The sequence below is a fragment of the Peromyscus californicus genome, unplaced genomic scaffold, assembly GCF_007827085.1.
Source record: "Peromyscus californicus insignis strain IS unplaced genomic scaffold, ASM782708v3 Scaffold_20__1_contigs__length_68692818, whole genome shotgun sequence".
Classification (NCBI taxonomy): domain Eukaryota; kingdom Metazoa; phylum Chordata; class Mammalia; order Rodentia; family Cricetidae; genus Peromyscus; species Peromyscus californicus.
This window is the reverse complement of record NW_026294503.1, coordinates 37,330,752-37,346,229: the sequence shown is the minus strand read 5'-3', so window position 1 is coordinate 37,346,229 and position 15,478 is coordinate 37,330,752. Positions and strand designations below refer to the sequence as shown.

The 15,478-nt window shown below is 48.1% G+C and overlaps 1 protein-coding gene across 3 annotated transcripts in view; it reads left to right on the top strand.

Annotated features, from left to right (window-relative positions):
* The first annotated feature begins 1,797 nt into the window (after positions 1-1,797).
* Col22a1 (collagen type XXII alpha 1 chain) overlaps positions 1,798-15,478 on the top strand; it is a 255,332-nt gene continuing 241,651 nt past the window's right edge. For 2 of the 3 annotated variants that reach the window (XR_008220523.1, XM_052747949.1), the window contains exon 1: positions 1,798-2,245. The gene's annotated coding sequence lies outside the window, so the exon portion shown is untranslated. The remainder of the gene's footprint in view (positions 2,246-15,478) is intronic. The other variant, XM_052747950.1, reaches the window with a different exon arrangement.

Sequence of the window (15,478 nt, the reverse complement as noted above, 5' to 3'; positions counted from 1 at the left end):
CAGTGAGAAGACAGAGCACTTGTCTCTGAGTTTCTGAGCATTATGGCAGAGCAGCTCCTCTCAGAGCTGTGAACCATTTCCACACAGTCAGCTGGACTCAGACCATGGAGGCGGGGCTAGTGTGAGTGGCAGTCCCTGCCTGGCTTCTGGAGTGCCAGTGCCCTGTGTGAAGAGTGCTGCTGAAACCCTAACATCTACACAGGCTTGCAGGTTCCCCTCATTGGTGGAGATGTTCGTCTAGTTTCTTGGGAGGAATAGCGAGTGTACACAGGAGTAGAAACTATCATACCTCCCCTCTCAAAAAATACATGGCCAGCATGTGTTCAATAAAACAAAAATAAAGTTTATAAAGCAAGAGACGGAGGAACTACCTGAAGAAGAGTGTGGGCTGGGAGGCCTTGAGTCCTATCCACTAACTGACCTCAGGAGCTCTGGCTAGAAACAAAGAGTGGGACAGGGGTGTGTGCTGAGCCCCAGGAAAGCTGTGGTGCAGGGGTTCATGATGGGGGTGGAGTCTGTCCTCACGACTAGGCATCAGTTTTATCACAAGGGACACCAGACAGGAAAGGCCAGTCTGGGAACCCCATTACGGCTGCCTCACAAGTGTGCAGAATCCATTTTCAGTGGACTCTTGTTCTGGCTGTTCATCTGCTCAGCATACTCCTCCAGTTTTTCTATCCTTGTCTCATTTATCATTCTCCCTTCCTACTACCTGGATGGGAGACACTGTGGTTTGTCTAGTCATTGTCATATTCCCGGCACCTGGTTGCACATTGTTGAGTGACTATCACCAAGCCTTTCCCAGGCTCTGGTCCACTCACCCAGCACCTTTCACTGCATAAAACAGGAAAAGGGAACAGGGGGCAGCTGTTGTGAGTCCCTTGGTCACAGAGGAGCCCAGTGTGTCTGTTTATAAATGTTGCTACCCAGACAGCCAAAAAAAGGTACTCTGTAGCTTAGGAGACTGAGTATGGGGGGGGGGGGGCAGGGGTGAGAGTGGGGTTGGGGTGGGAGAGGCTTTGCCAGTTAAGCAATGTTCTCATCGTGTCCATTTCAAAATACCCTGCCTGGCCCATTTTTAGGAACAGTGCTCAGAAAGAAAAAGTCTAAGGGCTTCTGGGCCAGCACCTGTTCCTGCTCTTTCTTCCCGTGGCGACCTCAGCTCTACCTGGGCTCCCTCCCTGCCTTGATGGGGACACCAGGCTGGTGGGTGACCAAGGCTCTTTCTCAGCCTCCACAGTCCTCATCAGAGATGGGCAACAGAATCATAGCCCTTGCTTATCCCAAGGTTGGAATGAGGGCTTCCTAAATAGGGGTACCCATGGGAAGAGTCCCTAGCACTGATATGTGTGTTCGTGTGTTCCTGTTCCAGCAGAGTGTGAGGGCTAGACAAAGGGTGCCAGGCACACACACCCTTCCCCGACCCATCTCCCTGTCCTCTAAACTTTCCAAACCGGTCCCAAGCAGCTGCCTCTAAACTCGGTGGGTTATTTCAGAGTTCTCTGTAAAGGGACCAAAATATCCAGTGAAGTCCTTAACTGGACAGTTGTCCATGCTTTCCTGGGCTTCTTAAGGCCGCTCTGATTCTGGAACCTCAAGACCTTTATCTGCACAGCCGCCGGCCTCCTCTCCCTCCCCAGCGTGGCCCCTACAGTCTCCTAAGCCTCTGCTCTAGGGTCTGAGATCGCCACCAGCCCAGGCCCCGCCCTCTGGACTCCCAGGGGGACTAAGGCTGAGCCCACCCCCTCTAGCCACGCCCCGGCCCGTGTTCGCGACCCCGCCCACTCCTGGCTCCACCTCGCGCTGGGAGCTTTTAGCCGGGGAATCCCAGAGCCGCCCGGCCAGTGAGCCCCTGGGGAGGCCCGGGGCAGCTTTGTTCCTGGGCATCGCAGGCTGGAGAGGGCTGTGGCTTCTCCCCGAGGACCTGCTTGGCCCGTTTTCTGCTTTGCCCTCTCTCACACACTTGCCATTCTGCTCTGTAAGTTTCAGCCTTGCACTCCAACTCCTGCCTTGAAAGCTAGTTCTGTTTTTGGACCCATGGCCTAGGAGAAGACTCCCACATTTTGCCTGGAGACTGAGGGTGTTGTTAGGTCTTTTTCTCCAGTGCAGGCAGGGTGGCTGTATGCTACAGGGGAGTCCCAGGACCGAGCTGCCTGAGCCTGGCATCTTCCCTGAGCACAGCTTCCAGTAGCTCTGATCCTAGGACACAAGCCCAGGCCGGACCCCTTGAACATCTCCCTGGCAGGTAAGGCCCAGTTTTCTCACCTGCCTGTGTTGGGGGTCATAGGCTTCAGTGAGGGATGAGGGGACATGAGAGCTAGGTACAGTGCTCCTGGCATCCCTGTTGAAGACCTTTGGGGGACCTACAGTATAAAGGAGACAAACTTTGCCTCAACCTCAGAGGGAAATGAAATCCCTAGAATGTGCCTGATTGATTCTCAGGAACTGCCCACGAAGACAGAGAGCACAGTGGCCACGTGTCTGTCACCAGAGCCCATTGGAGTTGTTCTTAGAGCTGTTGGGATGTACTGGCCTCTGGTGGGGTGAAAGGGACCGTGGGGGGAGGCAGGAAGAATAGCCTCCCTTTGATTTGCCATCCATCGACAGGCAAGGGGCTTTGCCTTCTTGGTCTAAATGTAGATCTCTTTCCTTTTTGAGCATGCCATTGTCCCTCCTCTAGACCAGAGAGGTGCCTTAGTTTGTCTGCTTCTGAATATCATGTTCGATTAGCAGACAGTCAATGAAACTTGACTTGAATTGGTTTGTGTGTGGACGGGCTCGGCGATGATAGGCATTCATGCCTCGGTGGCATTTGGGATGTCCCGTTACTCTGAACATCAGTGTGACCTTCCCTTGTCATCCCTCAGCCCCTCTGTGGCTGTATTGGCACTTCTTTGTGGACGTGGGACTCTCTAGCTCCTCACCTGTCTCTCATTGATGTGTGTCTGGGAAAAGGCTAAGAAAGCCAGAGGTCCCTTTTGGATTAGTCCTGCTTACCCTAGGAAGTTCTTCGTGGGGCTCATGGGGCTTTGTGCTCTGCTGTGTGTGGACCCAGCTCTGCCTTATACCGTTTCCTTAGAGTGGCTGCTCTCAGCTAAGGGCTGCACCCAGAGGGCTTCCATTTTCCCATTTGTCAAGGTAGGAGGGATTGACTCCTTTACAAGGGAGGTGGCTGCCACGTGCCAGGCATTTGATATCTTAGCTTGTTTCTGCCTCATAAACTTGGGAGCTGTGGGTGGCTCCCCTCCCTGTGCTGGCTCCCCTCGACACTGCTGCTGAGAGACCACAGAGGATCATCACCCTTATGTTGGTGGGAAAGAGGTTGAAAGGGGTAAGGGGCTCCTTTCCAGGGCAGGACTCTGGTCATGGGCCCTTGGACATATTTGCAGTAGAAGTGAATTTGTATCTTGTTTTCCCTGGGGTTTGTTCAGAGTTTCAGCGCGTTCTCTGATGTTCTTACACCTGTAAAATGGTAGTGAGTGGCTTGCCAGCCACTCACAGAGACTTCAGCAACTCTCCCACAGCTGTTTTCATTGCTCACTAGTGTCACATGTCCAGATCTCACGCACAGATCGAACCCTCGGGGGTCCTTATTTCTCTGAATCCCTGCAAGATCTTCAATGGCTGGCAGAGAAGTGATGACAGCTTCAGACATGCATGGGCTCCCTGGTCACCTGGAGCTTTGGGATGTCCCTGAAGTGTGCCTGCCTTGACCTGATGACCAGCTCACCTCCCTCCGTAGGAGTCTACTGTAAAGAGCGTCACATATAAGGGGACACGCATTCAAGAAATACCTTTGGGACAGAAGCCTTACTTGCATGAAAATATTAATAATACCTGGAAAGATCTTTTGGTATGGAGAGGAAAAGGCAGGTGGCCTCTGTACCCTGGGATGTCTGGAGGAATAGACACCGATCTGCCCTTTTGTCTCTGATGGGTGGATTAGGACTAGTGGGGAAGGGACCTTGAACTCTGAATACCAGGTCAATTGAAAAAGCCATCCAGCTAACTCTTCACTAGGTGGCTAGTCTCCCACGATGGGGGAGTATTAAGACAAAGGCTGGGCAGCCATTTCCCAGGGCATTTGAAAGGTCACTCTAAATCTGAGTGCTGGGGTCAGATGAGCCTTTAAGGATTCTTGCTAGCTTGACATCCAGCCATTTGGAAGCACATCCCTTCCAGTCCTGAATTTCCTCCTCCCTTTCTTCAGCTGGTTTGGAGGGAGGCTAACACTGGTGTGTGATTGTGGTGGCATTGACTGGGAATGGCCTGTGTTCTTCTATGAGTTTATAAATAAATGTCAGAGAGGGGAATGAGTTTAGCTTACAGTGGCAGAGCAAATACAGAGGGAGAAAAAGGCCATTTTCATATCAAAAGAAGCTCTTCTCCCCATGCTGGGGAAACTTCTCAACACATTATTGTTGCTCTCTAACAGAACCAGAAGATGAGAAAGGACTATTGTGGATATTTTAGAGTAGGAAAGGTGCCTGAGGATTGTTTTAACCAGTCTCTATTCAAAAATTGACAATGTGCCAAGCTGCTTGACAAAAATAGCTACAAAACCTGGTGAGATGTGGTGGGTGCATTATGCCCATTTTACAGATGAGAAAATGGAGATCTGAAGAGTGGTGGTGACATACTTGCTTGGCCTGTAAAGACAGCACTGAATCTCTAATACAGGTCTCAGAAGGCACTAGGACAGAGACTCTCTCTCTCTCTCTCTCTCTCTCTCTCTCTCTCTCTGTGTGTGTGTGTGTGTGTATGTGAGACAGAGAGAGACAGAGACAGATAGACACACACACACACACACACACACACACACACACACACACACACACACGGGGGGGAGAGAGAGACAGACAGACAGAACACAGATATATATATATGTGTGTGTGTGTGTGTGTGTGTGTGTGTGTGAGGCAGAACTATTAGCAAGTAAAGCAGGTGGTCAGGCTGAAATACCTTACTTTGTACCTGTCTGGGCTTCATCACAAGGCTGACTGGGTTAATGAATGTGTGGATGACTGTATAATGAATAACTGAATGAATGAATGTTCTGATATGACCACCTCTTAGCTTTATAACTTAGTGAAATCTGTCACTTCTTCTTTGATCCTCACATTTCAGGTTGCCTCTGAGCACCCCTCAAATGGACGAGCCTCCCTGGCTAACTGCCTTTTTACAGTGGCCTTGAGCGTCTCTGGTGCACGGATATGGGCAAGAATGTGCCTCAGACGGTTCGCAAGGAATAGGATTTCTGGGTCAGAGGTTAGTTCTCAGGACTGAGAATTTGGACTGAGGATTCAGGACAGGCTAAAAACTGGAGTGCCGTCAGCACGCACAAAGGACAGTTTGGCAGACACCCAGGGAATGTGTGAGAGAGGGTGACAGTGTCTGCTTGCTGTGGTCCTGAAGACACACTGCCAGAAGCATGCAGAGGCCTGTGACAAACTGCACCCGATCTTCCTAATGCCTTCCTCTCATCCACATACACCTGCCTTCACTTTCACTTGTCCTGGGATGACTATTTCTATCTCATCATGGCTATGATTTGGTATACAGGAGAGAGAGAGTATCTTTAAATACATTTAAAAAAAATTGGTTAGTGATAAAATAGTGAAAGTATTCAGAATTTACCCCATCTTTTGGTTGGAGTCATCTCTAGAGACAAACTGTTTCTGGGACAGTATACTAGCGGATGCTGGGCATTTGTAGCTGGCCTGGTCTGCCCAGGAGGCAAATTGCAGGGGCGTAGTCTTCTGTCAGCACCAGAAAGGCAAGAACAAAGCAAACAAACCACAGCACCAAGGCAGATGAGATTTTGTTTGAAAGATGGGTCTAACTAACGCTTCAGTTAGGCCGGTGTGGATCGGTTACAGTGCTCAAACTCAGCAGCTGTGTTGCCCGGCGCTGTGCCTGAATCTGACAATAACCGTGTTTACAGTCACCGTTCTGGCCGGAGAGCAGCTCTTGGGTTACATGCCCCTACCGCAGTGAGATACAGCCAAGAGAAATCAAGTAAAAACAGAAACACAAACATCGCTGGAAGAATCCAGGCTGACCCCAGAGGGTTCTGACAACAAATTCCCCTGCAGTAGGCCCTTTGCACTGAGAGCCTCGTGCGTTCACTCAGTACCCTGGGCAGGGCCTTTACTGAGGCCTGGGTCCACTGCATTGTTCACAGGGTCCGGCACTTTTGCGGCATCAGAGGTACCACTACCCGCTTCTAAGGTAACCCGCAGTGTGATCTTGGACTTCCGGTCAGTTTCTCCCTTCATCTGAATGAAAGCTGTCTCCCTGTCACATCTGCCACTCTTCAGTCCATAGTTTTGGGTGTGCTTAGAACAAATGGAATCCACTTCCCACGATACACTTTTGAGTTCTGTGTAAACAGAAGCTGTATTTTTCCGATCCCATCTGAGAGAGTTCCACTTGGTCCTGGGCAGAGGTTAGGTATCATCAGCTGTACTTCTGTCCTCTGCAGACTGCCCTCCTGAGGCTCAGGAACATCCCATCCCTCCACTAGTAAATGTAAGAACCGGGATTCAAACCTGTGCCTTAGCATAACATCATGACCCTTATCATCCCACATCAATCTGTCTATTTCATACCAACGAATAGAAGGTAAATCTGTGTAATTATGTAAATTATATAGAGGTCAGTGTATGTAATTCACCTAAGAAGGAAATGTAGCTGTTGGGAATATTGTTTTAAATGATTGCGTGATAGAGGTAAATCATAAAGGTGATGCCAGCGCATTGTGACAAGGTACAGTAGGCCCAGCAGCCCTTCTCAGGCTTCTCTATGCATTTACCCCAAAGTGGCAGTCTAATGAATGTTCTTCACAACCTGACCCATATCCAAGCACACATGTCAATAAAAATGTAACATTGGAACAATTTTGGAACAGCGGTTGACTAATGTCAAAAGACATGTTTATATATCATGGTGTCTGGCTCAGGGTAGGTGTCTTTATATCACTTTTGGTTTGCCTGGTCCAATGCTTCCTGGGAGTCCATTGTGGTCCAGCGCTGCAACTCCCCAACCTTGTCAACAATGCAAATGGTAGAGGGAAAAATAGATGGGAAGCCACCAGGGTGCTGGAGAAACATGGACCCAAGACTCATCTGGCTGTAACTCTAGGTGTCCCTCTACTTGCCATGATCCAACACTGTTAACCACCTGTTATAATCACCTTTGGCATATCTTGGAGACCAGGCAGTGAGCTTGGAATTGTATTGCTTGGAGCTACCTGCATGATGCTGGGTGCATGAGAGATTCAGCCAGTCTCTCAGGTTGAAGTCTACTCATGATTCCTGGCTCACAGTGGTCTTAGATTTATGGAACTGCAATTAAATTTATATTGCGGTTACATAAGCCAGTGAAATATTGAAATTGAGAAAGGCATATGGGCATGAGTGAGTCTGGTATATAGGTTCAGGGAGGATCCTATCTGTTTGTCAGGCACTCTGGCACCCTGGCCATGTGGAGGTGTCCCATTGAGCCTGGGGCCCTGATTTATGGCCTGGGCTGTGCCAGTGGTCAAGAGCCTGGCCTACGTCTGAATTTAGTTCTTCTGTTAGGTAGCTGTACACTTTCCAGAGCCCTGCATAGGGTCTCTGGGCTGGAGCTTAGGGACCAGATGTGGAAGGTGGGTAAGCACCATCTGGTCAGCAAACAAATATGACACCCTTGAGTCTTGGCAGGCTGGCTTTGGCCAAAGCTTCAGACTTCTACAGGAAACTGGCTAGAGAGTCCCTCCTGTGATTGATGAAAGGTTCCTCTTGGTCCCTTGCACTGGACATATTTGTGGCTCCATTCTATGGGAGACACTCACCCTGCAGGCCACTGTTCTTGGTCCTTTGAGAGCAGGTCTAACCTCTGTGTGCTCACCCCTGCAGGCCTGCAGCATTATGGTAGGAACTGAGGCCATCTCTTTGGAGAAAAGAAGCATTCCTGAGTTAACTAGGCAAAGAGAGAGACTTATGCTAGCCTATGCTTCCTCTGCTCTCTGGGAAAAATATGCATGCATGCATGTATGTATGTATGTATGTATGTATGTGTGTGTGTGTATGTAGGTAATAGTAGCTCCATTTTATTAGGCTGCATATGTAGCCCAGACACCAAACTCATGGACCTCTCAGTGGACCACTTTTAATACACCTAAGAAGTGTTAAAAGCAGGCTTGTGGGAGCCTGAGAAGGATAGTGGTATACTCCTTACTTGAGAAACTGGGGGAGGTTTCCCTGACATGGAAGCTGGAGTTTGAAGGCTGAGTAGGAGTCTGCCTGGCAAGGGACATACACCATCTCTTAGTGTCATGACATCAGGAGAATAAAGCATTGATGTTGTAGGCAGAGTGGCCTTTGAGCTGGAGAATGAGACTCATGAGCTGGAGTGAAGAGCCATGGAGCAGGAAAAAGGGGCTGGGGTCAGACCAAGAGAAGTTATGTTAGGAGAGCACAGAGAAGACTTAATACTATGAGAATCCAAATGTAGCTGGCCCATGGTGGCACACGCCTTGGATCACAGCACTAGGGAGGCAGAGGCAGAGGCAGACTTAAGTGGATCTCTGTGTTCAAGGCCAACCTGGTCTACAAAGTGAGTTCCAAGACAGCTAGAACTGTTATACAGATAAATCTTGCCTCAAAACACAAGAATAAAAACAAACAAACAAACAAACAAACTCCAAATGCCCTACGTGAGAGCATTTGAATTTAGGATTGGTGGAGAAGCCATTCACAAGTGCAGAGTGAAGGAAACAGGGGGTTTATAATCTGGTAAACTGAGATACAGAACCTCACCCTCAGAGGGAAGGCAGTGGGTACCCCAAGTCAGGGTGGAGATTTGAGTTACAGACCACCGATATGCCCAAGACAGAGCCCCCAATAACCCTACACCAGAGGTACCCTGAACGCAGCGAATGCTGTTGGAGCAGGAGTGGGGACAGGGACTCCCTGTCCTCCTTCAGCTGCCCCATCTACAGCTGGCTCCTGTCTCAGAGCCCCTGCTTTACGCTCCTGGAATGATGAGTTGGACTTACTGCTTGGCAAGGTAGTGAGCTCCTGTCCGTGGGAACGTCAGTAAGAATGGAGTTGGCAGTTGGGCACTGGCTGATGGAGGGTGTTGGGGAAGCCTGTGACTTTGGATGAAGTCTTCTCAACACAGTTATGCCATGGTGCAGAGAGCTGAGTATGGAAGCAGACTGGAAAGGATTCTCTGCTTTCAACAGTTTGCCCTTATCAAGTGCCTGCCCTTAGGTCCCCCCTTCTCTCTCTTAGCTGCCCCACCCCCTCCATTGCCAAGCAGTCAGGCTCTGCATTAGCAATCACTTCCCCTGCCCCCAAGCAGCAGGTGAATCAGATCAGTCTGCCCCTCTTGGAGTTGAGGTGACTGACGCTGGAAGAGAGACTAGCTGCCGTGAACACTGCTATAAAGTGATGTAGGGCAGGACTGAGCCAAAGTCAGCATGGCCCTTTGCAGACCTGTGGCTCTCGCTCAGCCCTCTGTGATCCTGCCATGTGCCTTCTCATCTACTCCCAAATAAAGGGGAGCCCTCTGAGACAGCATGGAGTCTAGAACACTATTTATATGCATTGCTTCACCAGGGCAGACACTCTTAAAATACATTAAGCAGAAATATCCCATGTCCTGAAGCCCCTGTAATCTGAGCTGATCTATGAATGAACTGGGCAGAATTCCATGCCGAAAATGTGAAAGAATGAGGAGGGACTGATTGCAGAGGGCGGGGGGGGGGGGGGGGGGGGGGGGGGGCGGGGAGCTGCCTTCCTATCTGTGCCATGACAATGTTGGCTCCAGAGGGCTGTGCAGAGTGTGTGTCTAGATGGGTTTTGGAAGTTGGACTTTGGAAGGAGAGGTCAGGCTGGGTAATTCTCAGAAACCATATCTAAATTGAGGTTTCAGTCAAATAAGAGGAAGAGACCAGGCCGGGAGGGAGTTGGGAGTTGGAGGAAGCAGGGATAGTTGGAGAGGAGGAGGCAGAGCTTCAAAGAGGAGGGGGAACTGTCTGAGGCTTCCGGAGATAGGCAAGTGTCTGCTTCAAGCTGTTAAGTGAAAGAACACGGCTTGACTCTGCTTACATTTGAAACAGAGGGATGGGGAAGTGCTTGTCTCTTGGAGAAAGCTGGGTCAATGTGGCAAAATCACAGATAATATCTTTCTCACCTCAACATATGATTACCTTTCTGTGGTGACAGGTGGCCATTTGCACCCAGTCACCTTATTGGGAACACACATCCCCCCCCCCCACAGGGACAGTGGAGGCCTGTGCATTTGCCTTGTCATCGGATTCCAGTCTCCAAGGAGATGGTAAAGTCCCAGATGACCCAGGTCTTTCCCATGCCACCTGCTAGCCAGGGAAGTGGGTACTTTCATGGGAGGAACTTTGACTGGAGTTTCGAAGGAAGTTTCCCCAAAGCAACAGATGGATTCTGATGCTTGAAGGTCATTCTGTGGCCCCTGAGCTGGGCTGTGGGGACACAGCTTGACCTTAGGGACTCTTCAGGGACTCTGTTCATGAAGGGAGTTAACACAAGGGCAAATACCAGGCACAGAGCAATCACAACATACTGTGACAATTTCCTTCCTCCAGCCCTTCCCCCAGGCCTGGATTCTAGTCTCCTCTCTGTTGCACACTGTTGATCTAACACTAAACAATTATAAAAAAACAAAACAGGGAGATCTAGCACCCAGATGTGACTCCTGTTCACACTGTTTCGTTTAAAAATTTTTTTGTATATACTTGAATCTTTACTTCGTATAAATATGAGGGTATGTATATATACGATTTAATTGGTTTATCAAACATTTTATTACGTTATTAAATATTTGTAAATAGAAGATAAATGAAGCAGGGGGTCATGCTTTGCCACATAGTGAACAAGGCTGCTACTGAATGAAGTCACCTGGGCAGCTGAGGGACTGAAGGCATCTTTTGGACTGAGTGGATTTTTGGATGGCTCATGGGCATTTTGCTTTGCCCTACAAGGTGTTTACAGGGCAAGTCTTCCACTGGGTCATTTGTGTTTCTTCCATCCATTTGCTTTCCCATTCATCTCTCTCTCTTTCTCTCTCTCTCTCTCTCTCTCTCTCTCTCTCTCTCTCTCTCTCTCTCTCACACACACACACACACACACACACACACACACACACACCTTCTTAGAGATTATTTGAACAACTTTTATTAAATCCCTTTTGATTTCTCCATGGAAGTTTCGAATGCACATTTGTCCAGGCTGTCTTTGAGTACACTCCTTAGCCCTGGACTTTATGGTCCTTCTGCCTCAGCCCCCCTCATAGAGCATCTGGAATTACAGGTCCATGTCCCTTGGCTGGCTCTGCAGTCTTAGCAATTGCCATGAGTACTGCCACGGACATGTGTAACTGACACTGACTGCTGCTTTAGCTGGTCTACCACTTAGGGGGTAGGACCCCTGTAGCTGAAGTTTTCCTGTGTCCCACCTGGCCCATGGTCAGGACAAATCTCTCTCACCCGCCAGTCCTGCAGCCTCTTGGACCCAAGTAAACACACAGACACTTGTATTAATTAAAACTGTATGGCTTCTTGCTAGCTAGATCTTACATCTTAAATTAACCCCTAATTCTTATTTATGTTTAGCCACGTGGCTTGGTACCTTTTCCCAGTTCTGCCTTCACATCTTGCTTCCTCTGTGTCTGGCTGGTGACTCCTCACTCAGCCTTTCTGTTCCCAGAATTCGCTTCTCTCTTTGTCCTGCCTATACTTCCTGCCTGGCTTCTGGCCCATCAGCATTTTTTTTTATTAACCAATCAGAGCAACACATGCACAGCATACAGAGCGATATCCACAGCAGACCCCCTTGCCTCACATCGCTCGTTTCTTCTCTTTAGAGTCTCACCTCAGGATGGCCTCTGCATATGCTGAGCAGTGTGCCATCCAATAACATTTGCCTCGCTCATCAAATGGCTGAAAACCCTCAAGAAGTGGCCTTGTCTCCATGTCACCCGTATCACAAGTCTTCCCCAAACCTCAGCCTCTTTTTCATAGACTTTCCTTTCTGCTCAGGTAGCTTGCTTCTGCAGTTCACTCAAGACTCACCCTCTGTGAGCAGCAAAATATCATATTCCCATTAAGGGGAGAATAAGTTCTTCCCCCGTCATTCCTGAAGGATAGTTTTTTTAAATATATATAAAGTTGCTGGTCAATAAGTCTTCCCTTTTTTTGCTTTTTTTTTTTTTTTTTTTTTTCGAGACAGGGTTTCTCTGTGTAGTTTTGGTGCCTGTCCTTGATCTTGCTCTCTAGACCAGGCTGGCCTTGAACTCACAGAGATCCGCCTGGCTCTGCCTCCCGAGTGCTGGGATTAAAGGCATGTGCGCACCACCACTTCCCGGCAAGTCTTTCCTTTTAACACTTGAAAAATGTGTCTTTTCTTTCACTTCATGATTTCCCTTGGTTTTACAGGAGATACCCTCTCTCATGTTGCCTTTTCTCTCCAGACAACATTATCCATCTCTCTAGGTGTCTTCAGGAATTTTGTCTTTAGTTTTCAGGAGATTAGTTATAATAATATGGAACCTGTAGGTTTTAGGGTCTCAACAAAGTTGGGAGTCTCTCACTCATACTCCTTGGGAAGATATGTATGTTTCAGCCCTATGTATCCTTTGTCTTTACTGATGCTAGTCATCTGAGTATAAGGTACCATGCTCTCACCTCTTGGATTTCCAAGGCTCTCCTCTCGTTCCCAGACAGCACCTTGCTCCTGCTTATGTAGCTAAGAGACTGTGCCCGTTCGATGCCTGCTCCTTCATTTCCTTATCTGCACTGTGCTTTTGGCCAGAGCTTGCTAAACGGCTCTCCTGGTTTGGTTTCAGTTCTTTACTCTCCCTCTGGTTCTTTTCCTCTTCCCTCCTTCTTTTATTTCTTTCATGCATTCTTGCACCCTTTAAACTTGATTGTTTGATAATTTCACACATGCATGTAGTGTGTTTTGATCATATGCGTCTCCCCTTTCCTCCTCTCCAATTCTTCCTGTTCTCCCCATCACTTTTCCCTCCCAACACCATGTACTCTCTTTTAAAAACCTGTGGAGTCCACTTACTGATGCCTGGGTGTTCATAGGTGTAGAATCATCTACTGGAGCTGGTATCCTCTCAGGGGCCACGTTTTGTTTTGTTTTTGTTTGTTTTTGAGATCATGCTTTGCAGTGTAGTCCAGAGTGGCTTCAAACTTGAAAATCTTTTGCTTCTCAATTGCTGGGGCTAGGGGTGTGTACCAACATAAGCCAACTATATCCTCTAATTACTTGCTGATTTTTTTCATTTGTTTTGAGTGGTTTTTATTGCTCATTGAAACAGCTGCATGAATGCACCTTTAAAAATTAATTGGAGACAGTTTGAAAGATTGTGGTATTATAATCCTTTGAATGAATTTTCCTGTCAAGTTGTAATTGTCCTGATTCTTTCTGTCACTAATCATCTGGAGCCATATGCATAATAGTATCATTGCTATTTTGGGCAATATTCTGTGAAAGTATGGGCCTCATGTAATTTTGTTGTTTAACAGACAATTATTTTGTTACCAAGGTAGGGACATTTGTTCAGTTCCTTGGACCTTTCTGATATTATCTAATAACAAGAACAAAATAAAACTAATTATTTAAATGATATACACAGGCACACACACACGCACACACATCACAGAATTTTCTATCATGAGGATCACTGGAAAATATTGGGATGGGGAAGAGAACCTGACATACTTAGATACTGTAGCCTGATTGCTTACATTGTTGATGCCCTCAAAGATGGGGCACTGTGATTGTCTTCATTTTTCAATCTCTGTCTGAACGGATAGCCTGGGACCCTCTTCACCCTCCTCACTTTCTCAGGAGTATCTCCAGCTCCATTTGCTCTTCTGATCTATACACTCAAATTAATGACCTGACTCCAACCTCTCCAGTAGCCTCATTGAGTCTAGCCTGAACTCATCATTCTGTTCCCTCACAAACTGGCTTCCAGAGGCTCAAACTGAACATAGCTTCCTTTCGGATGCTCTTCCCTTTGTGTGTCCCTACTCCGTTTGGTCCGTCATCTGATACCACAGACTCTGTAGCTGGGGCAGTGGCTGTGTTGGGCAACACTCTTGGCATCTCCTTTCTGGTATGGTAGTAGCCTCCTCATTGGTCCCTTCAATTTGTCTTTGTGGATACGGTTTCTGAATTCTCATTAGGAGATGCCACTGCCATGCAAGTGAACACCTGCAGCCCCACGTCTGGACCCTTGCTGTACTTCATAGCACAAGTCTCTGGGCTTCTTTGCTCACACTATTTCTTCACCCCTGAGTGCCTCCTCCCCACAAATCCCATTTCTGCTCTAGCCTGATCTTGTATCATCCTCTCATCCTCCCTCCAATCTTTGTATTCTGCTTACTACAGGAGCAATCACCAACAGGAGGTGGGCTGTTGGTTGTGAAGTAGCTGTTGCTGGCCTGCTTACTCATAGCATACCTTCCCAGGCTCACCTCAGAGTCAGCTCCTCCAGAAAGCCCTGGGCCTCCTGAGCCAGACTTGAAGTTTGTGCTCTCAGTACCCATGACTTGGGATCCTCTCTGAGCAGAACACCCATTGTATGGATACATAACATCTCCTTGCTTGTCCCTCTGTGCCATTGGGCCATCAGAAACAATGTACGTGAAGCGCTTGACATCCATTTAGAACATGATTAGATCCGAGACGGAAGCAGAGCCATCACTGCTACCCTGTGGAATCAGCGTCAATGGAGTAGGTCAGGCTGTGTGGATAGCCAATTGGGATTCCAAGGGTAACATTCTACTTCATGAAAATTAGCATACCAATTTCTTAAGTCATCGGTTCCCCAGATCTCTGAAGTAGGGACATTGTTCTCATTTTATGGGTGAAACATCTAAGGATTAGAGAATAATAGTGTAATGCCCTGAACACTCTTCATGGCCCAGTTGTATTCAAAGCTTCCAACTCATGTGACAAAATATAACAAGCCTGAGAGATGGGTATTTTACCCCAATTGAATGCATGAGAGAGCTGTTCAAAGATGCTAAGGGTCTGCTTTGCATACTCCTGGAGAAGCCTGGAATTTGAACATGGGTCCTGACATATCACTTTATGAGCTGCTGCAAGACAAATCAACAGTGACAATGACAGTGTCTGTCCTGACACAGACACCATCCTCAGTGTGTATGTATTGAGGAATGACGACCTGTTTCAAGCCTTGCAGAGCCCGATTTCAAACCTAGGTTCTCGCCTGGCTTCCTGGCAGTCCTATTGGACTGGAAGCTGCCTAGGCTTCATCTGCCAGCTCTCTCCTACAAGTGGAGTCTACATCTTGCAAAGTTCAGCAAGTCTGGGCCAGAGACTTAGAGCTGGGTCACGATAGGAAGAAAGACACATTTCAGTGGCCTGTGCTGTCCCCATCATGCCTTTATGTCCTAGCCAGATTCCTGCCC